Source organism: Musca domestica, unplaced genomic scaffold, assembly GCF_030504385.1.
Source record: "Musca domestica strain aabys unplaced genomic scaffold, Musca_domestica.polishedcontigs.V.1.1 1, whole genome shotgun sequence".
Taxonomy (NCBI): domain Eukaryota; kingdom Metazoa; phylum Arthropoda; class Insecta; order Diptera; family Muscidae; genus Musca; species Musca domestica.
In genome coordinates this window covers 45,586,723-45,610,194 of record NW_026712114.1, presented here as the reverse complement: position 1 = coordinate 45,610,194, position 23,472 = coordinate 45,586,723, and positions in this window count along the sequence as shown.

Here is a 23,472-nt window from a genome sequence, read left to right as displayed (position 1 = left end):
TTGTGTTAAATAAAAGTCAAATTTTCCATTAAACCGCGAATATTTTTAATCCCGGCGAAATCACAAATAGACGAACAGGTCAATTCTGACCGTTACGTAGATGCCGATATTAAATATATTGGATATATATAGCGAAATATATACAATGTGTATATACAAAGGAAGGGGCTGTTAGTTAGAATGCTTATATCTCAAGAATGGCTGGACCGATTTGACAAATTTTGTCAATTCAGAATGCCCTCTTGACATAAAAGTATAAAATCTAAAAAAATCGCATAAAAAGATGTAAATAATGATGTTAATATAGGTTTTGTAGTATTTTGTGACATTTTTTTATATTGTCATATTTTTATCGCATGCGATTTTTTCAATTTGAGTTATAATATTGAAGTATATATTTTGTAATATTTTTTCACCTTACAACACAGGTTGGGGTTATTATATACAGATTACAATTATCGTCCGATCCTCACGAAAATTTTCACAAGGGTAGGGTTAGGCTCAAAAGGGCTAGGCCTATTGATTTTAAAGATGTCCGCAATATATTCGGGGGTTTAAATGGACCAACAACGAAGACCAAGCACGAAGTTAGAGTTTAGGACAGCGAGTAGAATGGACCACTACTTTTGTGTGAAAAAATACCAGCATTACTTACAGGCGATATCCGAAATACACAAAAGGGGGATAGTTGGCTTTTTATGCTGATTTCGTTGACGAATATAGCCAAATATCGTAGACATGCAAATCATATAGATGAGTCTAAATTTAGAGATACAGAGAAGCCTCTTGCTTTTGGAGATGATCGCAAAATATTTAGGGGTTCAATTGAACCACGACACGCCTGAGAAGAGAGTTAAGGACAGAGAAGAATTCTAGCATTTTGGATGAAAAATGAACCACAACAACTAACAGTATGACGGTGTGCTTAAATATTGGGGAAATGTCCCTGGTCAATGTCTCTTGACATAATTTCAAAAGCGAAATTTTCCAAAATCGATCTGGATATAAGGGGGCTTCTAACTTATTGTAGTGTTGTAGGGTATCACATGGTCGGCCCCGCACGACTATAGCTTTTGCTTACTTGTTAAATTTGACTTACAATTTTGAATTTGATATTTTCTAAAGTTTTTCTACACCCCGCAACACTATGTGTTATTATATACAAATTTTTCATGAGGGTAGGGTTAGGGTCAGAATTAAATCATATTGTTTTTGAAGATGTACATTTAAAGATTCAAATGGACCAACAAATTAAAATTTTCCTGATTTTGCAGTTGCTCTACAGGTCACAATTGAAAACTAATCGACACGGAATTTAAAGGGAAGAAGTCTAGCATTTTGTACGACTACTGCATTATATTTAGCTGTTAAATTTTGTTTGGAATTGTTACGAATACCTTTCAACTCGACGGTAGGCGTAAATATTGAGCAAATGCCCCTGATCAAAACGCTAAGGGTAACATCTGGCCAGTGCTCTATAAAATTATGTAAAAAACGAAATCTCCCAAAATGTAGGGAAGTTAGCATTTCCTTATTTCGACGCGGAAATTAGCATGGGACTAGAGCTTAGGGCTGGGTAGAAGCCTTCCAATTTGGATGGTCATCGGGTAATATTTAGTAGGTGAAATAGACCTTAACATTTGTGTTAAATGAAAGTCAAATTTTCCATTAAACCGTGAATATTTTTAATCTCGCCGAAATCATAAATTGACGAAAAGGTCAATTGTGACCGCCAATAATAAATATATCGGATATATATAGCGAAATATATACAATGTCTTTATACAATGGAAGGGGATGTTAGCCAAAATGTTCATAACTCAAGAATTCCCTCTTGTCATAGAAGAAGCTTATCTAAAAAAATCGCACAAAAAGATGTCAATAATGGTGTTAAAAAAGATTTTGTAGTATTTTGTGATATTTTCTTTTTCATATTTTTTTTCATTTTGACTTATAATATTGAAGTACATATTTTGTAATATTTTTTCACCTTACAGCACAGGTCGATCCTCACGAAAATTTTCACAAGCATAGGGTTAGGCTCAGAAGGGCTAGGCCTATTGTTTTCAAAGATGTCCGCAATATATTCTGAGGTTGAAATGGACCAACAACTAAAAATTTTCCTGATTTTTAAGCTCACCTGAAGTTAGAGTTTCGGACAGGGAGTAGAATGGACCAGTACTTTTGTGTAAAAAAATATTAACATTACCTACAGGAGATATTCGAAATACACAAAAGGCGGATAGCTGGCTTTTTTATGCTGATTTCTTTGACGAATATAGCCAAATATCGTAGACAAACAAATCATATAGATGAGTCTAAATTTTGAGATACAGAGGAGCCTCATGCTTTTGAAGATGATCGCAAAATATTTAGGGGTTTAAATGAACCAAACAGGGAAGAATTCTAGCATTTTGGATGCCCATTGGATTATATTTAGCTGTAAAATGGACCACAACAACTAACAGCACGACGTATTGCGTAAATATTGGGCAAATGTCCCTGGTCAAAATGCTAAGGGTAATATCTGGGCATATCTTTCAAAATGGATTTGGTCATAAAGGGGCATCTGACATATTGTGGTGTTGTAGGGTATCACATGGTCGGCCCCGCACGGCTATATCCTGTGCTTACTTGTTTCAAATTTTATATTCATAGGCATTCTTCATTGACCATGGGTGTTGACTGTTGCATTGTACCTGTCATAATAAGCCCATTTAACACGCTTATGTCTATGGCGAAATAAATACAACTTAAATGTTGTAACAAACTAAGCAACAAGACAAACAACAACGACACTGCTACATATCGTTGCCATAGGACGATTGTCAACAACAAAAAGAAACACTACCAACAATAGCATAAATTTAGTTAAGCAGCATCCAGTGACGTAGCGCCAAATGTTGTACAATGGGGAAAGAGGGAAGTGAATAACACAACAACGACAACATTATGCAATAACATTGCCATGTAAGTATGCTCCAGCTATAGCCAAGAGTCCCAATACCAACAACAACGAATAAGCTGCAATAATAAATTGCAACGACAACAACAACATCATCATCAATGTTGCCACCAACAAGGCAATAATACGAGATAAACAACAGCATGTGTTCAAAAGTGCGAATTTATTCAACACAAATCCTTTGTCCGAGAAGAGCTGCATTGTATGAGGATATCTTTGCAACATTCCCAACATATCTTCTCCGACGAGCGCGAAAGAAAGGATATTTGCAACAACATAACAATCATAATCGGTATAGGATGGGACATTGTGAAACGAAGCATTGATCCAAAGTACATTAGGATAAAGCGTGAAAGTGGTGAAATTGTCTCTATATTACGACAATGCACAGGGTGTGCGTGTCCCACTACGAACCCAATGGATACGAATAATGAGTACATTATCATATTGTAGTTAATGTTTAAATACAAGTCTTAAGGTTGCGAGTCCAATAGTAGCTGCGGACAGGCCGAACTTTGAATACCCTCCACACCTTGGAACGATTTTGAAAATTTTCAAAAATAACAAAATAGAATCCGTTAAAATCTTAAAAATGCCGGATATAGAAAATTTCCGTTAGTTTAGCGTCTATACGAAGACGTGGACCCGCATAGGTAATTTTCTGTCGCAGGCTGTAGTACCCATTACGAAGTGCAGATACAAAATTGTAAACAATCCCGGTGACTAATGTCGCTTAAATCAGCAAAATACAGAGCGGGCACCAACTGGTTAAGTACATATTCTTAAAAAGGATATAATCTGAGTCCATTCATCAACGATTTTCGATATTTCAAAAATCTCTAGCACTAAATTACAACCAAAAACTTTGTAACACCTCAAAATATTGATCTATTTTACTTATTTGGTTAATTGCTTGGCTTAAGGTCATTAAAAAACTATGTTTTATTTTTGAATTTTTCCTTTTTTATTCATCCAATATTTCGATTTCCTCCGGAAATCATCTTCAGGGATATTTTTAAAGTAAAAAGCTCGTCTATTGAGTTTAAATGTCACTATCAAACGATCTATGTAGTATATCCATATTTATATATCGCCAGTTCAGTTGATCTAGTTATGTGTGTCCGTCCGTCCGTATACTCATGTTAACAACCTAATGTTCTTTTGACCTTTTTGGATGGTCATCGCTGATTAGGGCAATGTGGACCATAACTTTTGTGTGAAAAGTACAAAAATTTCTACTTAACCACAGATAGTTTCCCGGTCAAATCACAAATACATGAAAAGGGCACTTTTGATGCTGACAGAGTGTGTATATAGAGCAAATGCCATGCAAATTTGCATAGTCGCGTGGCGTCGGTCAAAACCCAAGATAACTATTTGTAATACTACATTTCAAGAAAGGCATCATTTCCAGAATGAAATGCTTAGAAAAAAATGTGTGGTCTTTTCGCTGGAGATGATTGCGTTAATATACCTACTGATGTGTTGCTTTTGTATATTTTATAGATTGTAGGGTTTTTTAATCTATTGGCTTCATGAGGATTATTCAAATGGAGGATTTAATGCTCACTAAATCTGCTATTTAAATGGAAAGAACGCATTACTTGTAAATCCTACTAATATAAAATTATATGTCGAACCTTGATACAGGGTTGGCCATATTCGACGGACCCATCTGGCAACGCCATTACATTTGACAAAGATGTCAAATCGCTTAATGACATACCGCGTTTGAAGCGTCAGTCCAAGCAGATTTTTACCATGAACCAATACACGCCACGCTAGCGCTCTGAAATAGTTGAAATTTACATTCAACAGAAGAAGTCAAGTGTGAAAAATCAACGTGCTTTTAAAACATTCAACAAGTAAAAACGCAGTAAGTTAGGCCGGGCCGAACTTTGAATACCCTCCACCATTTGGAACGAATTAGAAATTTTTCAAAAATATAAAATCCATTAAAAATTCTTTTAAAATCTTCAAAATATCTAATATAGGCAAGTGCCGATATATGGGGGGATATACGATATTGTGGACCTATAAAGACAAATCTATGTCTGCGTGTGAAGTACTCACAAGGAAATCCTTGTGTGGATTTTCAGATAATTCCACTGGAAAAAGTGGCTAAAATCATCAAACTACTGAATATCGGGGGGTACCGTTATATGGGGGATATATGATATTGTGGACCTATATAGACAATTCCGTTTCAGGGGTAAAGTGCCCTTGTGACCATTCCGTTGAAAAATATGGCTAAAAACATCAAAATACCGAATATCGGGGGTACCGTTATATGAGGGCTATACGATATCGTGGACCTATATAGATAATTCTCTGCCGAGGTATAAAGTACCCACAAGGAACTCCTTGTGTGGATTTTCAGACAATTCCGTTGAAAAATGGGGGGATATACGATATCGTGGACCTGTATAGACAATTCTCTCTCAGGGGGTAAAGTACCCACAAGGAACTACTTGTGTGGATTTTCAGACAATTCCATTGAAAAATGTGGCTAACATCATCAAAATACCGAATTATCGGGGGCACAGTTATATGGGGGCTATACGATATCGTGGACCGATATAGCCCATCTTCGAACTTGACATGCCTGCAGACATCTGTGCAAAATTTCAGCTTCCTATCTTAATTCGTTTAGACTGTAGCGTAATTACAACAGACAGATTTACGCTGACCAAGAATATTTATACATTGTTGGGTCTAAAATGATTATTTCGATGAGTTACAAACGGAATGACGAACTTAATATACCCTCCATACTTTTTTTGGTGGAGGGTACAAAAATGTGAGAAGTGCGCCTTCTAAGAACACCATTAAGCGTTTATACGAAAAATTTTCGACTGGTAAGGCTCTTTCTAATCCGAAGAGGCCATATAAAAGTCGACCAAGGCGATCGGCCGAGAATATCGCTGCCGTACGAGCCACTGTTGAGAGGTCGCCAAGAACATCCAAAACATCCAAATACGGCATGGGTCCGTCGAATATGGGCAAACCTGTACTTCGAATAATTTTTTGAGTAAGATACTCCAGAAACTTGTTGATGGATATCGCTTTATTGTTTTGCTTTCTTGATTGAAACGTTGAAGGTCTTACAGGGGAGATAAAAAAAACTGCAACAAAGTCAAACGCCATAATTTTTACATTTTTTAATTTTTTTGAATGAGAGCAGAAAATGTCGGAAAGAACATCAAATTTTAGAATAAGTTTAGATTTCGGTCACCATCGGCTGTTATGGCGGTCTACACTATCACCATGGCCGGTGCTTGAGTTCTGGTGGCCAACCGAAGGTGCACATTTTCAGCTGACCTCTTTGCCAAGTAAACACGATAATTTTGTTTGTTTACAAACTGCTGGAAAACGAATGTTTTCTCATCGGACCAAATTCGGCAGTTCACCACTGTCCGCCAAGCGAAGCAACTCTTTAGCTCTTTTGAGTCTATTTTCTTTCTGTTGCGGTGTTCTTGCACTTTTTGGAGTTTCAATGGCTCTACCCTGAGCTCATTTTTCAATATTTGCCGAGTGAAATATTGCGAATGTTTAGCTCACGAGCCACTGCGACGCGGGTTTCGATCACATCGGTTCTTTACTTTTCGAACCATTTCTGCTAATGTTTCTGTTTTCTTCCGTCCACTTCCTTGACGTCGGGCTACGCTACCAGTATCACGGTAACGAGCGATGGTACGAGAAACAAAAGATTTATTCAAATTTAACCCATTAACGCCGACGGGTGCGAAAACGCACCAAAAATAGAGGTCTTTCTGAGCATGCATAGAAACGGTTACATATTCGATATCGCTTTTCTGTTTCTTGGTATACATAGAAGATGGGTGGGTCTATTTATTTGACTTGGGCTGTTTTCTCATCAGACGTCACCTCGCCAAGTGCAGGTTTTCCTGCAAATAGAAAACAAATAGAAAAAAATCTTTCTTAAATATATATTTTGGTATGGATCGGTAGCCCTCTGCTCTATATTTAATTCATAATATTTTCAAAATTGTACATATGAACGTCTTGGCATATATACGTGTTGTTTCGCACCATTTTCTTTTTCGCACCCGCCGGGGCTAATGGGTGCTCAGATATACTTCTAGACTGAACCAGACCGCGTGTACTTAAATTGATTTGATTCGAACTGATATTACGCATTTGGTTCACAATACTTATGAAATCGGACGACACTATGTATGGGAGCTATACTCAAATCTGATCCGTTTATTTCAATTTCCATAGGTTTTTAATTCGATGACTCTTTCTCTTTTCAAATATTTTCTTTGTATTAAATGACATTACCCTCTTAGTCATCAGACTGACGTTGCAGAAAAGCGAAAAAGAGACCTGAACAAAATTGGTCGTTTAGTATCGTGTTTTCGATCTTCTATATTACTCTTCAGACTTAGCAACATCTAGCGCGTATATTCGAATCCTTATATTATAAATTCGTTAAATTAAAAAGCTTAATTACTTAATTTAACTACTCTAAAAATTATATTATAACAATAAATAAATAGTGTGTTAAAGGCACGTCAAACCTCATTAGTGTTGCTACATTCTCAAACAAATTCTCTCCAATATTTATAATTGGAACAAGTAAAAAAGCAATAAGTTCGGCCGGGATTTACTTTAAATACCCTCCACCATTTGCAACAAAATTAGGAAATTTTCAAAAAATTTTAAAAATACCTAATATCGGAAGGTGCCGATATATGGGGGAATATACGATATTGTGGACCTATAAAGACAATTCTCTTTCAGGGGGTAAAGTACTCACAAAGTACACCTTGTGATGAATTTTAGATAATTCCATTGGAAAATGTGCTAAAATCATCAAAATACCGAATATCGACCGTTATATGGGGACTACAGCAAAACGTGGGCGATTAATCTCATTTTCAAAACCACCATTCTAGACACAATACAAATTTTTCTGCTAAATGTTGACGCTCTACGTCAAATAATGTGGGCTGTATCAACAGACAGACAGATGGACATCGTTAAATCGACTTAGAATTTTAAGCTTATTATGAATATATATACTTTATGGGATCTACGACGAATATTTTGGGATGTTATAAACGCAATGACAAAGTTAATATACCCTCCTTTCTAAGGTGGAGGGTATAATAAAGTGCAACCTTTGGAATATGCAGTTTTTTCATCTCACCCTGTACATACTGATATGTTGCTTTTTTAAAATTTTATAGATTGTAGGGTTTTGTAGTCTATTGGTTTCATGAGGACTTTTCAAATGGAGGGTTTAATGAGCACTGAATCTTCTATTTACTTGTAAATCCTACTAATCTATAATTATATATCGAAACTTGATACTTCGAATGATCTATACACCCGAAACTTTACAATAAATAATAGTGTTGTAGGGTGTCGCATTATCGTTCCTGCCCTACTGTAACTTTTGATAAGTTGAAGATCTTATATTCAGAATACTCACAGTTCTACGTTTACAATGTAATACGAATGACTAAGTCAATATACCTTCGAATCGAACAGAAAAAAAAAAATCTAAGAAAAAGAGGTTGACTTGTATTGAAAATGGACTATATTCAACCATAAACAGGGTACGATTGCAATTTTTTCCAATTGATTCGCCACATTGATTTGGATCTTAGTTGGAATTAAGGTTTCTCAAGGAGTGAAAAAGCTCTTGGCAGAAAATGTTCAATGTAGTTTTGGAGAAGCCCTCATATGAAGGTACATCCTAATTTTTTCAATCGAGGCAGATAAGTTAATGGATCTTATTTATGGGAGTCTATAAGGTAACGATGTTTTGAGAGGAATTATGAAACAGGAACTAAAAATAATCAAAAATTATTTCAATTTTGATTTTATGCAGCAACAAATATCCCCTTCTAATTTCATCATATTTTCACCAATATCCAACTACAAAAAAGTAAGTCTTTTGAATTATTTCATTTCACTGTTCGCACACACACACACCTAATTTGTCCATTCGCATGGCAGACAATCTCGGCGTGTTTTGTTTTGCAACAAAACAAGATACATGTGTAAGTTCGGAGATAGGTAGTGGGTTTAGGAAGAGAATGTGTAAAAGTTTACAACTCTCAAACTCACAACATATGAATTTATTCATACATGATGACGATGACGGTGTTGTTGTTGTTGACGGTATTACGATGTTGTTTGGGCGTTACGTTAACAAGAGCCCATAAGAGGCTTAATGGTAACAATGTTATGTGCTGTTTGTTATTGTTGCTGCAGACACTCCATTTTCATTGGCATACAACAGACAAGTACGAATTCTATGGCAAATCACATGTGGAAACAAGTTGAAATGTATTTGGTCGTTCATGAATGTATCATCATAGGTAAAAAGATTCAGATATGTTTGCAACAGTTGGATGCAACAGTTACATGTGAATATGTTGCAATCAGGAGAACTTATTTGTCATACTACTATAGGAAGGACTTCGCTTTCATTTTTATTGAGCGTGAGTTTGTATTTAGGTTTAATTAGTCCATGAAATAAAAAAAATACATTCGAAATCGCTTGTAATGACAACTACAGGTCCGATTAATTTCTTTCTCTATTGATGATGGTTGTTATAATATGTATGTTAACTAGCAAGTTCCCGCTACTTTGTCAGTGAAAAGTCAACCTTAAAATTTTAGATTAGTTACAAGAGTGATGAATTTTAAGATTTTCTAGGTTTAAACCTTATTCAAGTTTTCCCTTTTTCGGAAAGAATATATAAAAACAAGTAAGCAAAGGCTACAGTCGAGCGGGGCCGACCGTTGAATACCCTACAACACTATAATAAACGATACAGTTTATATAGGCAAGATACTCGAAAGAATTCCACAAGATATTGTGACAAATAATAAAAGAAAACCATCAGGTTTCGTTCTCTAATTTTCGAGTAATAGCAACTTTAACTAATTTATTAAAAGATGTTTCACGTAAATGGTCTTCCTAGATCTGGAACCAATATTTCCCAAAGACCTATAATCTCTCAGAAGTGGCAAAAGATTAACATTTAGTATTGGTTTTTGACTGAAACGCATCTATATGAGTTACAGACATTTGACTATATTCCTCAACAAAATCAGCGTTAACGAAATGGTCAGAAGTGCGTCTTTCCTGTATTTGTGAATTCTCCAAAAAGTCACTGGAATGGACATTTTCGTATTTTGTCTACAAAAGTTGGCACACTTCTTCACACATTGAATATTTTTGGCCATCCAAAACTGCTTCGCTTTTGCAATGTCCGGTAACCCCCATTCAAATGTGCGTGAGGATCGGGCGATAATTACGACCTCCTGACAATTTTGCAGTTTTGTGGTCCATTTCAACCCCTAAATATATTGCGATCATCTCCAAAAAGAGTAGGTTTCTATTCTGACCCTCATCTTATACCCATGCAAAATTGCATATGGATCGGGCCATAAATGTGATCTGTATATGATATCCTGATATCCTAACTACTTAGTTTTGTTAGCTGTAGAAATATTACCAAATGTTTAATTCAAAATGAAAATATGCCAAAAATATGACAAAATTGAAAAAATATGAGAAAATGTTACAAAATCAATATTTTCATCTTTAGAGAGATATTTTTATGCGATTTTTTTAGACGTTTTTTGTTTCCTGCCAAGAGGCCATTCTGAATTAATGAAAACTGCCGAAATCAGTTCAGCCGTTCTCGACATATAAGAGGTCTTTCAAGCATATCTTCTTTGATAGACATATATGTATATCGCACATATTTTGCTATATATCCGATTTGTTGGATGTTAATATCAATGTAAAGATCAGAAGTAACCTTGTCATGGCTTAGTGATTTCGCCGGGATTTAAAATATTCGCGGTTTAATTAAAAATGTTGAATTTTTTCAACACAAAAGATATGGTCTATTTTACCCGCTAAATATTATCCGATGACCACCCTAATTGGTAGGCGTCTTCCCCGCCCTAAACTCCAGCTACATACGAAATTCCGCGTCGATTGGTCTATAATTGCGACCTGTAGAGTGATTACAAATTAACATGGACAGACGGACATAGCTAGATCGACTCAGCTCGGCGAGCTAGGAAGATCCATATATACTTTCTTATATATGAAAAACCAATATTTCGAGGTGTTACATAAATTCTGGCCCAATCAAACTTATAATACCCCCAACACATAGTGTTGTAGGGTATAAATATTAACCTTTTAAACCAAAAACTCTTCAAAATCGTTAAATTTGAAGCTTACCCAGGAAAATATTAGCAAAAACATTGCACAATGGATCCACATCCAATTTTTCTGACCAAAACTATTTCAACATCTCCAAATGTAATCGATTGAAGCCAACAACGACATCAATCACAAATTTCAGAATTTCAACTTTGTTTCTTCATCCAAATAACTCAATCCCCGATATTAACAGAGACCTCAATATCAAATAACAGAATTTTATCTCTATCCCTTTACTCAATACACAATATGGTACCATTCAGTACTTTAAGTACAATTAAAATGCACATTTTCGAAACCACCTCCATATTTCCAGGCTACACATGAACAGTGATCCTAATACCGAATTTCGTATTTCATGCACTATCTGATAAGTATCAAATTGTACCAAACACAGTACTATTTAGTACTTTTCGTGTATTTGTAGTACACATTTCCAAAGCCACTTCCCCAAAATTTCAAAATTCCAGTCTCATCTGTTCACCCTTAACCACAGTTTTCCAAACTTAGTACCGTTTTGTACAGTTTGCACATTTAGTACACAATTCCATAACCTTCCTTCCTATATCAACCTTACTTTCCAATTTTGATTCTCATACCAAATTTAAAGTTTTTAGCTCTACGTACCATTTTAGAATTTAAGTACCATTTTATGAATTTTTGTAGCCTTAAAGTTTGAAATTCCAAAAAGCCATCTATCCTCCACTCCATCAGTGACTCTCATTATAAATTTAGGAATTCTAGTTCATTCCGTTACTACAATATAATGTATTCAATTTTTATGTAATAGTTGTAATATCTATTGCGACCTGAATATAATACGCCCAACACATAGTGTTGTAAGGTAAAGCAAATTAAAAAAACCAGTAAGTTCGGCTGGGCCGAACTTTGAATACCCTCACCATTTGGAACAAATTTAGCAATTTTCAAAAAAATTATATCCGTCCAAAATGTTGTTAAAATCTTAAAATTACCGAATGTAGCCTATATATTAGGGTCTATACGGCGACGTGGACCTGCATAGGTAACAATTCCGGTTTATAATGTCGCTAAAATCATCAAAGTACCGAATATAGGGAGGTACCATTATATGGGGACTATACCAAAACGTGGACCTGCATATACAATTTTCTGTCATAGGCAGTAATATCCATTACGAACTTCAAATACCATATTTGAAACAGTTCCGGTGAATAATGTCGCTAAAATCACCAAAATACCATTGACCTACATGGCCCATTTTCAATAGCAAAAGTCCTGCAGTAAAATTGTATCAAGCTACTTCATTTCCCTCGGAAGCTACAGTGATTACGACAGACGGATATATATATATATGCTGATGAAGAATATATATACTATGTGGGATCTAAAATGAATATTTCGAGGTGTTACAAACGGAATGACAATCTTAATATACCCTCCATACTGTGGTGGAGGGAGGGTATAAAAATGTACAATACAATATTGTAAGTCCAATTGAAAAAAAGCTTGTACGATGTAAAATATGACCAAAACCAGTAAAGAAAGTCCTAAAGTCGGGCGGGGCCGATTTTATGATACCCTACACCACTTTACTAATTTAGTGGAACTGCGCATAACAATTAAAAGCTTTTTATGGGAGAATTCAATCATACACGCTATGATTATAATTATAATTTAAAATTCAAAGTAATAAATATGCCGAAGCATTTGTAACTTTTAAATTCGGACTTGTATTGCCCATTTGGTGCAAAATTAATTTGAAATCAGATAAAGATATATATGGGAGATATATCCAAATCTGAACCGATCTCGATAAAATTTAGTAAAGATATTTCTGAGCGGTATTTGATTTATTTCCCTGAATATCGTTGTTACGGAGTGCATATTACGGCTGTGGATAACAGATACAACAAATCGGATGAACAGTATATATGGGAGCTGTAGCTATATCTGAACCGATCTTCACCAAATTTGGCATACTACCTGCTAGACTAAATTCGGTCGTATGTGCCAAATTCCATCCCATTTGGACAAATATTAGACGTTTGGTGCACAATAAATGGTAAATCGGACGAAGTTATATATGGGAGCTATATCCAAATCTGAACCGATCTCCATAAAATTTAGCAAAGGTATTTCTGAGCTGCATTTGATATATTTCCCCAAATATTGTTGTTACAGAGTGCATATTACGGCTGCGGAGGACAAAAATAACAAATCGGATGAACAATATATATGGGAGCTATAGCTATATCTGAACCGATTTCGATAAAATTTGGCATACTTATTTTCAGGTCCAATCTGATCGTACGTGCAAAATTCCATGCTATTCGGGCGGATATTACACGTTTGGTGCACGATAAAAGGCATATCGGACGAAGATATATATGGGAGCTATATCTAAATTTTTACCGATTATCTCCAATTTCAATAGGGTTCGACCTTGGGCCAAACAAATGTTGTTTGCAAAATTTCATCTCAATCGGATAATAAATGCGACCTGCATTTTGTTCACAAGAATACATGGACAGACGGACTGACATGCATAAATCAACTCAGAAAGTGATTCTATGCAGATCATCAAAAGGAACTATGGGTCTATCTCGTTTCCTTTTGCCTCTTACAAACAAATGCACAAAGACATAATACCCTGACCACCTTGTGGTGTAGGGTATAAATAGACTATATTGCCAAATATGACAGATTTTCTAAATGTTATTCTTTTCTGCCTAAAGTATTCAATTTTTAGTACATTTAGAACTTTTCTTAATCTTTTAGTATGAATTTCCAAAAAGATGGTCTTATGACAAGCACCAATACTATCCTTGTGCAAAATTTCTATACTCTGCCACCATTAAAAATGATGATATCGACGAAATAAAACCAGTAAGGAAAGCTCAAAAGTCGGGCGGGGCCGACTATATGATACCCTACACCACTATGCATATTTAGTAGAGCTCTCGTAAAAAGGTTTATACAGAGCATTTCAGAGCTCTATGAGATATTTGGTACAAAATCAAAACCTATTTAATTCTATCGTGCATTTTACGATTTTTTATATCTGAACCGATTTTCACCAAGTTTGATGTATTTGATTCTAGGCTGAATTCGGTCAGATTTGCCAAAACCCAGGACATTTGGGCTGATATTGGGCATTTGGTGCGCAATCAACACGAAATTGGATGAAGATATATATAGGAGGTATATCCAAATATGAACCGATATTTGTAAAACTGAAAAAGATGATATTTCTTGGCTGCATCTGATACCAAATATTATTCTTGTATCGTACATTTTTCGAATTTGAAGGACTTAAAGTACAAATCGGATGAAAGGTATATATAGGAGCTATAGCTGTATCCGACCGATTTTCACTAAATTTGATGTACCAATATTAGCCATTTGCTGCACATTTAATCCGAAATCGGATGAAGATATATTTGGGAGCTATAGCTATATCTGAAACGACTTTTACTAAAATTGGTGTCCTTGCCTCTAGGCTGAATTTGGCCAGATATGCCAAAATTCATGCCATTTCGGGTGATATTGGCCATTTGTTGCACAATTAACTCGAAATCGAATGAAGATACATATGGGTGCTATATCCAAATCTGAACAGATTTTGAGAAAATTAAAATCGACTACTTTTGGGCTTTATCTGATAACTGGTACCAAATATCATTTCTGTGGAGTGCATATTACGAATGTGAGAGATTTAAAGACGAAATCGGATGAAACATATATATGGGAGCTATAGCTATATCTGAACCGATTTGTACTAAAATTGGTGTACTTGCTTCTAAGCTGGTTTCGGTCGGACTTGCCAAAATTGATGCTATTACGGCCATTTGGTGGTCAATAACCCGAAATCGGATGAAGATATATATGGGAGCTATATCCAAATCTGAACCGATTTCGATAAAATTTAAAACAGCTATTCCTGTGCTCCATCTAATACCTGGTACCAAATATCACGGTTGTGGAGTGAACATTACGAATGTAAGGGACTAAAACACTAAATCGGATGAAACATATATATGGTTGCTATATCTATATCTGAACCGATTTTCACCGATTTCAATTTGATATACTTGCTTCTAGGCTGAATTTGGTCCGATGTACTAAAATTCAGTCCATTTGGACTTATATCGGCCATTTGGAGCACAATTAACCCGAAATCGGATGAAGATATATATGGGAGCTATATCCAAATCTGAACCGATTTTCTCCAAATTTGTTGTATTTACTTTAAGGCTAATCTCGGTCACATGTGCCAAAATTCGGGCCATTTGGGCTGATATTGGCCATTTGGTGGTCAATTAACCCGAAATCGGATGAAGATATATATGGGAGCTATATCCAAATCTGAACCGATTTCGATAAAATTTAAAACAGCTATTTCTGTGCTCCATCTAATACCTGGTACCAAATATCACGGTTGTGGAGTGCATAGTAGGTATGTGAGGGACTTAAAGATCAAATCGGATGAAAGATATATATGGGAGCTATAGCTATATCTGAACCGATTTTCTCCAAATTTGATATACTTGCTTCTAGGCCGAACCCGGTTGGGTGTGCCAAAATTCAGGTAATTTGGACTGATAGTGGACATTTGGTGCTCATTAAACCCGAAATCGGATGAAGATATATATGGGAGCTATATCTAAATTTGATCCGATTCTCACCAATTTCAATAGGGTTCGTCCTTGCGCCAAGAAAATATTGTTTGGAAAATTTCATCTCAATCGGATAATAAATGCGACCTGCATTTTGTTCACAAGAATACATGGACAGACGGACGGACGGACGGACAGACGGACGGACATGCATAAATCGACTCAGAAAGTGATTCTATGAAGGTTCTCAAAAGTAACTATGGGTCTATCTCGTTTCCTTCTCCATGTTACAAACAAATGCACAAAGACATAATACCCTTACCACTATGTGGTGTAGGGTATAATGATTAAACCATTTGCGTTTAGACCGTTGAACAAATTTTATATGAAAGTCGAAATTTATTTACATTGTGTACTGATCTAGAACTGTTGCTTTTTCTAAATATGGCTTTATAAATTAGATCAATAATCATTTCCATGACTTGCAACTTTCTAGTGAATAAATCTTACCTGAGCAAAGTGACACTACAAGTGTTTTAATGAACATGCACAATCGTTGTAGTCATGTGTTAAAAAACGTAACTAATAAATGAGACAATGTCAACACAAGTGAATGAATGTGGGATTGATGTGTTCATTGGAATTATCATTAATAAACAAGTGGTGAACAACCGAACTACCTCAGATGGCAACAATGACACCAGACCACTTCTGTCTGTTGTCTCGTCGACTTGGTAATTCAGACATGCATACTCGTACCTATATTTCATTTCATTTCATTTCATTTGGTAAAGCGTTAAAGACATCAACAGTCAGTATCGTTAATCACTCCAAGTGATTTCTTTTGGCCAATTTATTGTTGTTGCTATTATTGGATTTCAGCCACCAACATATGTCCTTCCGCCCACTAGCCATCTCGCTTTCCTCCATCTTCAGGGTGTTTCCGAAATGGCATAAACTGTCTAAATGACAGACAATATTAGGCGTTTTTGTCGTCCGGACATTTGTTATTTATCATAGCGTTTAGAGACAATGATCGGCTTTTGTTTATTTTTGGGGGAAACTTTGCATTACTGGCACTACGTCGTTATAACTTGGCCAACATTCACTTAATGCTAGCTGGAGCTGCCTTGTCCATCATGGCTTGTGGCAGCTGCCCCCTTTTTCGACCGCTAGTTATGCATCAAGCTATTAAAACTTTTGCAACATGAATGCAGTAGCGTTAAATGCTGCATGAGTTAAGGCCAATTTTTTGGAGTGAATGGTCGCACGGTCTTTGGGACGTTTTGTTTGTTTGCTCTTTGCTGCTCTTCACTTGTCATTGTACTGTGGCTGGTTGCCTGCCTGCCTGGCAGCCGACCTATCTGGCTGGATGGTTGTGATGACTGGTGGGTTGTTTGGCTGTTTGCAAAGTTGGCGTTAAGTTTAATGCTGACATTATCACAACGAAAAGATCAGCTCCGTTTGTGACGAACGATAGTTGCGGTGCTCTTGCTGGCGGCGGCGGTTGTGAGTTGTGCGTTTCAATTAAATTTTCCAGAGAATTTCACTTCTTTGGTAAACAGAGTTTCCTTGTCAGTGTGCTTGCTAGGCATCAAACTTTAGCAGCGTTGAAAAGAAATGTTATTAACATAAATCATTTTAATGACACATTTATGTCTGGTTATGATAGTTTTTGTAAAAGACAACATTCCTTCCGCTGGTCATTTGATAGATTGATCAAGCCAATAATTTAAACGGTATTTCAATGAATTGCATTATTTTTATAGAAAATAGAGGAAAACATTTTCTTAATAATTTCCTGACTTTTAAATATAGGTTTTTCATTTTTATGTCCTCTTTTAGATTACATTTTTCAGATAATACACCTCACCTTCAATTTTGATTATGAACTTTATACTTGAAAATCCATCCATCACGTTTAATACATATATAACTAGTAAGGAAAGGTCAAAAGGAAAGCTCAAAAGAATGGAATGATACACTACACCACTATGCGTATTTAGTAGTGCTCCCGTATTAAAGAAAGGGAATTTATGTGAAGTAGATACTACCATGGTACAATAAATTCAAGGTAGGGCTATGATACCATATGATTTTAATTTTTTTCATTTTCTTGGCTTAATATGCCACCTTTTTTTGTTTGTATGTGTTTATTGTTTTTAATAATATGAAATTGCACAACAAATATTCAAATTCGGGTGTTTTCAAAATGCTTATTGCAACATATGCATCTATAGAATTTTTTCAAAGTGAGCCTACCTTGTCTTCATTGTACCATGGATACTACCAACCATGGTACAATGATATCAAGGTAGGGCTATGATACCATATGATTTCAACTTTTTTATTTTCTTGGCCTAATATGTCATCTTTATTTGTTTATGTATGTGTTTTATTTTCAAAAACAAAAAAATTGTTCAGAAAACATTCAAATTCGGATGTTTTCAAAATGTTTATTTCAACGTATGCATCGACAAAAACTAGAGTTTTTGTAGCGAAATAATCCTTTAGAGATATATAGTACATGATTTTGGAAGGAAGTGTTGACCTTTCATTCAGTTATCGCGGTTTTCAATTATTTATTCAAAATAAATGCAACAATTTGTTTGATTTTTTACAGTTTTGATACTAATTTTGGCATTACAAGCCAAACAGGTAGACCTCTATACTTGCAATTTTTTCAAAGTTGACCTACCTTCTCTTCATTGTACCATGCTACCAACTGTGAACCTTATTTGAATGTGTGTCATGGCTTTAGAGTAGTCGAAATTTGGGAACTATAGCCAAATCGGAATCGTTTTTCAACAAATTTGATGTAGGATTTTGCACCTTTATCATATAATATGATATGACTTCGATAAAAATTATATTAAAAAAAATATTTATTAAAGCAATAATAGCAATTAAAGCATGTGAGGGACTTTAACACCAAATCGAATGAAACATATGTATGGGAGCTATAGCTACATCTGAACCAATTTTCACCAACTTTGAAGTACTTGCTTCTGGGCTGAATACCGTCGGAAGTGCCAAAATTCAATCCATTTGGGCTGATATTAGTCATTTGGTGCACAATAAATCTGATATCGGATAAAGATAAATATGAGAGCTATATCCAAATCTGATCCGATCTTCACAACATGTTAGGCACTTATTTCTGAACTATATACTGGCTTACACCCTGGTACCAAGTATTATTCTTGTGCAGTGCATATTACGAATGTTAGGAATTTAAACACCTAATCGGATGAAACTTATATATGAGAGCTATAGGTATAGCTAAACCGATTATCACCAAATTTGATGTAATTGCTTCTAGACTGATGTGGCAAAATTCAGGTCATTTGGACTGATATTGGTACCGATACCGATTCTCACCAATTTCTATAGAGTTCGTCCTTGGGCAAAACAAATATTGTTTGCAAAATTTTATATCAATCGGATAATAAATTGGACCTGCATTTTGTTCACATGAACAGATAGACAGACAGACTGACACGCATAATTCGACTCGGAAATTGATTCTATGAAGATCCTCAGGAGTAACTATGGGTCTATCTCGCTTCCTTCTCCATGTTACAAACAAATGCACAAAGTCTTTATACCCTTACCACCATGTGGTGTAGGGTATAACTATCAAATCTCGTTCTTTGGTAATTTCATATGTCAAGAACGGCTTCAACGATTTGAATATTTGTTTTCAAATGTTCGTCATACAGGAACTTAGTTTTTTTATGGTAAGAAAATTTATTTGTTCCACTTTTTTCGATTAATCTAAAATCATTTTATTTGCCAAGATTCAAAAGAAAATTAGTATACGAGACATTAAATAAGTATTCCCTGCTCCACTAAAAACCAGTAAAGAAAGTCCTAAAGTCGGGCGGGCCCGATTTTATGATACCCTATGGGTAACTATGGGTCTATCTCGTTTCCTTTTGCCTGTTACAAACAAATGCACAAAGACATAATACCCCGACCACCTTGTGGTGTAGGGTATAAAAATGGCTCGTGAGCTGAACATATCGCAATATTCCATTCGGCAAATATTGAACCCGGGGTAAAGCCATTGAAATTTCAAAAAGTGCAAGAACTTACACCGTAACAGAAGGTCAGCCAAAGAGGTCAGCTGAAAATGTGCACCTTCGGCTGGCCACCAGAATTATCACAGATTATCACGTAAATATTCTGGAGGGTGTATTAAAGCCGTGGACACGCAAACATTTTGGCCGCAGACCTTGGACATTCCAACAGGACTCAGCACTAACGCAATCAGCACGCGCCACCCAAGAATGGTTACAAAATGAGGTTCCTCGTTTCATTTCCAGCGCACAATGGTCACCAAAATCTCTGGATACCAATCCGTTGGACTATTGTGGCTGGAGTATTTTGGAAAGCAAGGTTGGCACTGGAAAATACCAAAAGTGTCGATCACCTCAAGCAAGCGCTTCGCCGGGAATGGACCAAAATACCGCAGAGCAACATTCGGGCAGCGTGTGACGGTTTCATTGGCCGTTTGAATTCGTGCCAAAGGCTACCAATTCGAACAAACAATTATTTTAAAACAATTATTCTAAATGTTGATGCTATTTGCGACTTTTTTGCTTTCATTCAATAGAATTTAAAATAAATGTAAAAATTGTGGCATTTGACTTTGTTTTTCTCACCCTATATGAGCTTAATTACTTTCTTCGCTCCCCCTAACCCATCCAAATATGGAATTTTCCACCCCACTGACCTTGGCCCTGTATTTGTTCCATACTGTTGTTATTGAAGAGAGTGGCGAAAATCTCTGAAATATTCTTTAACACCAATTGGATGAAAGTGAAAATTTGAAAAATGTATCGATCGCTTTAGCCTTAATAAACGATATAAACCAATTTTGTTTTGTGATTTTTTTTTGGCAATAAGCTTCAACACATGGACAAATTTAAATTATATAGGCTTCGTGAACTTATTTGAAAATATGACTTATTTGATTTGTCAATTCGTTTGACATATCACCCAACCCTTCTTACTCACAAACGCAGGCTCGCACACACATACATACATATGTAATTTTCTCAGTGTGTCAATGCATTTAAATGCATTTTTGCATGAGTAATGATTTTTCCTTTTTGGCTGACTTAATTGCAGTTATGCAAATACCTTTCAGCAAAAACCAAAACATTTGCATTTCAAATGACATTGATCTGATGTTGATGATGCTGATGTCGTTGCTGTTGTTATTGTTGCTGTCGTTGCTTTTGTCATTATTGTTGTGTAATTCAACAAATTGTCCGAGTTCATATTGTCGTCGAATGACTATTATGAAATTAGTAAAAGCCACAAATAAATAAAGAGGTAAAATGTAATATTCTATGCAACGAGTTCAATTGAACGGATGGGTTGGTCATGCGGTCATTTGAGCAATTGGTATGGAGTTGTATGGGTGCAGAGTTTTAGTATGTGAAGCATAAGTCAATAATGAAACTTTATTTATTTATAGAGAAAGAGAACGGAGCCATGCATTCTATTTTCATAGAAGTACGATAGTGTATTACAATTTCAGTTGAAATTAATGTGGTTAATATTTTGATGTGCACAAAAATTTCATCACATTGACGGCTTAAGAACTATTAATATTGTATCCTTTAGGTGTGAAGTGCGGTAAAAGAAAGCTGGAAACTGGAAAATCTTCGAAATAAAATTGCATAGTGAAAGAGTGGTTAAATGTTGGTATAACACTATCTAGCAAATATTTTTATAGACGTATGTGTCAAATTGGAGAGCTTCCATTTTCCCTCTGCATCTATAAAACCTCTACGCATTACACCACTAAAATCTATATGTATAAAAGAAACTTAAACTTATAACTCAAGAAACGCAGGTCTGATTTTAACGATTCATACAAATACGGAGTTGTCCCTTGGCAAAAAGTTAAAATCCAAAAAAATCGATTAAAAATGTTAAATTTGAGGATTTTCATTGACTCTTAGAGTGTACAATTGTAATGTTTTATATTGCAAGATTTTTATACCCCAACCATAGTATGGATGGTATACATATTAAGTTTATCATTCCGTTTGTAACACCTCGAAATATACATTTTAAGCCCTACAAAGTATATTTATTCTTGATCACCATAAAATTCTATGTCAATTTAGCGATATCCGTTCGTCTACCCGTCTGTCCGTCTATGAAAATCACTTTAGCTTCCGAACGAAATGAAGTAGGTTGATAAAATTTTATTCAAATCTATATTATGTCTGCAGGTTTTTTGAAAATGGGCCATGCAGGTCCACGCTTTCGTATAGCCCCCATATAGCGGTACCTACCTATATTCGGTATTTTGATGATTTAGCAACATTATTCACCGGAATGGTTTCAATTTTGATGATTTTAGCGACATCATTCACCTGAATTGTTTCAAATTTGGTATTTGAAGTTGGTAATCTATACTACAGCCTATGACAGAGAATTGTCTGTGCAGATCCACGTTTTGGTATAGTCCCATATAATGGTACCTTCCCATATTCGATATTTTAAAAATTTTAGAACATTAATCAACTAGTTTTTTTTTTTTTCATTTTTCGCATTTAAATATTGTAATGGCTTACGACAAAAGTTGCGTATGAAGGTCCACGCCGTCGTATAGAACCTAACATAACGGCTACATTCGGTATTTTGAAGATTTTAACAACATTTTTAACGGATTTTATTTTTTAGAAAATTGCCAATTTCTTTCATAATGGTGGATGGCATTCAAAGTTCGGCCCAATCGAAATTTCTGGTTTCTCCTTATTTTTATTTTGACTTAGTATTTTGGAATGAACATTTGTAGTGTTTTTTTCTTGAATTCTGATATGAAGTGTAGTCTTTTTGGGTAGTATAAAGCGACGACGGAAAAAACTGTTATTTATAATTTTTTTGTATTTATCATTTCAAAGAGGAAAAATTATAAAAATTACGAAAAAGAGAGAGTAACTCACTGCAAAAATTCTAAAATCGGGAAAAAATCGAGAAAATTTTTTCAACGGAATCAAATTTAAAAATGATTTTATTGGCAAACTTCGAGAAGACCTTTCAACATTTACTGTAAAAGAATCAGCGATTAAGTTTAAGAATTTATTTTTTTATACCCTCCACCTTGGAAAGGAGGGTATATTAACTTTGTCATTTCGTTTGCAATATCCCTAAATATACCCATAATCAGATTAAAATTCTAAGTCGATGTAACGATGTCCGTCTGTTTTTTTAAATCACGATACATGCCACATTATTTGACGTAGAGCGTCAAAATATAGCAGAACAATTTGTATTGTATCTGGGACGGTTGGTATTGAAAATGAGATGTATCGGTCTACGTTTTAGTATAGTCCCCTATAGCAGTACCTCCCAATATTCGGTAATTGGATGATTTTTTCGCGGATTAGTATAAAAATAGGTATTTGTTGCTAATAAAGGGTGCTAGCTCCGTTGTCGAAACATTGTATGTATAGGTTCACGTTTTGGTGTAGCCCCCATATAACAAAATTCGGTAATTTGAAGATTTTTGTCACATTTTTTCGCGGATTTGTCTAAAAAATTGGTATTTGTTGCTAATAAAGGGGTTAGCTCCGTTGGCGAAACATAGTGTGTATAGGTCCACGTCTTTGTATAGCCCCATACAGCGGTACCTCCCGATATTCAGTATTTTAATG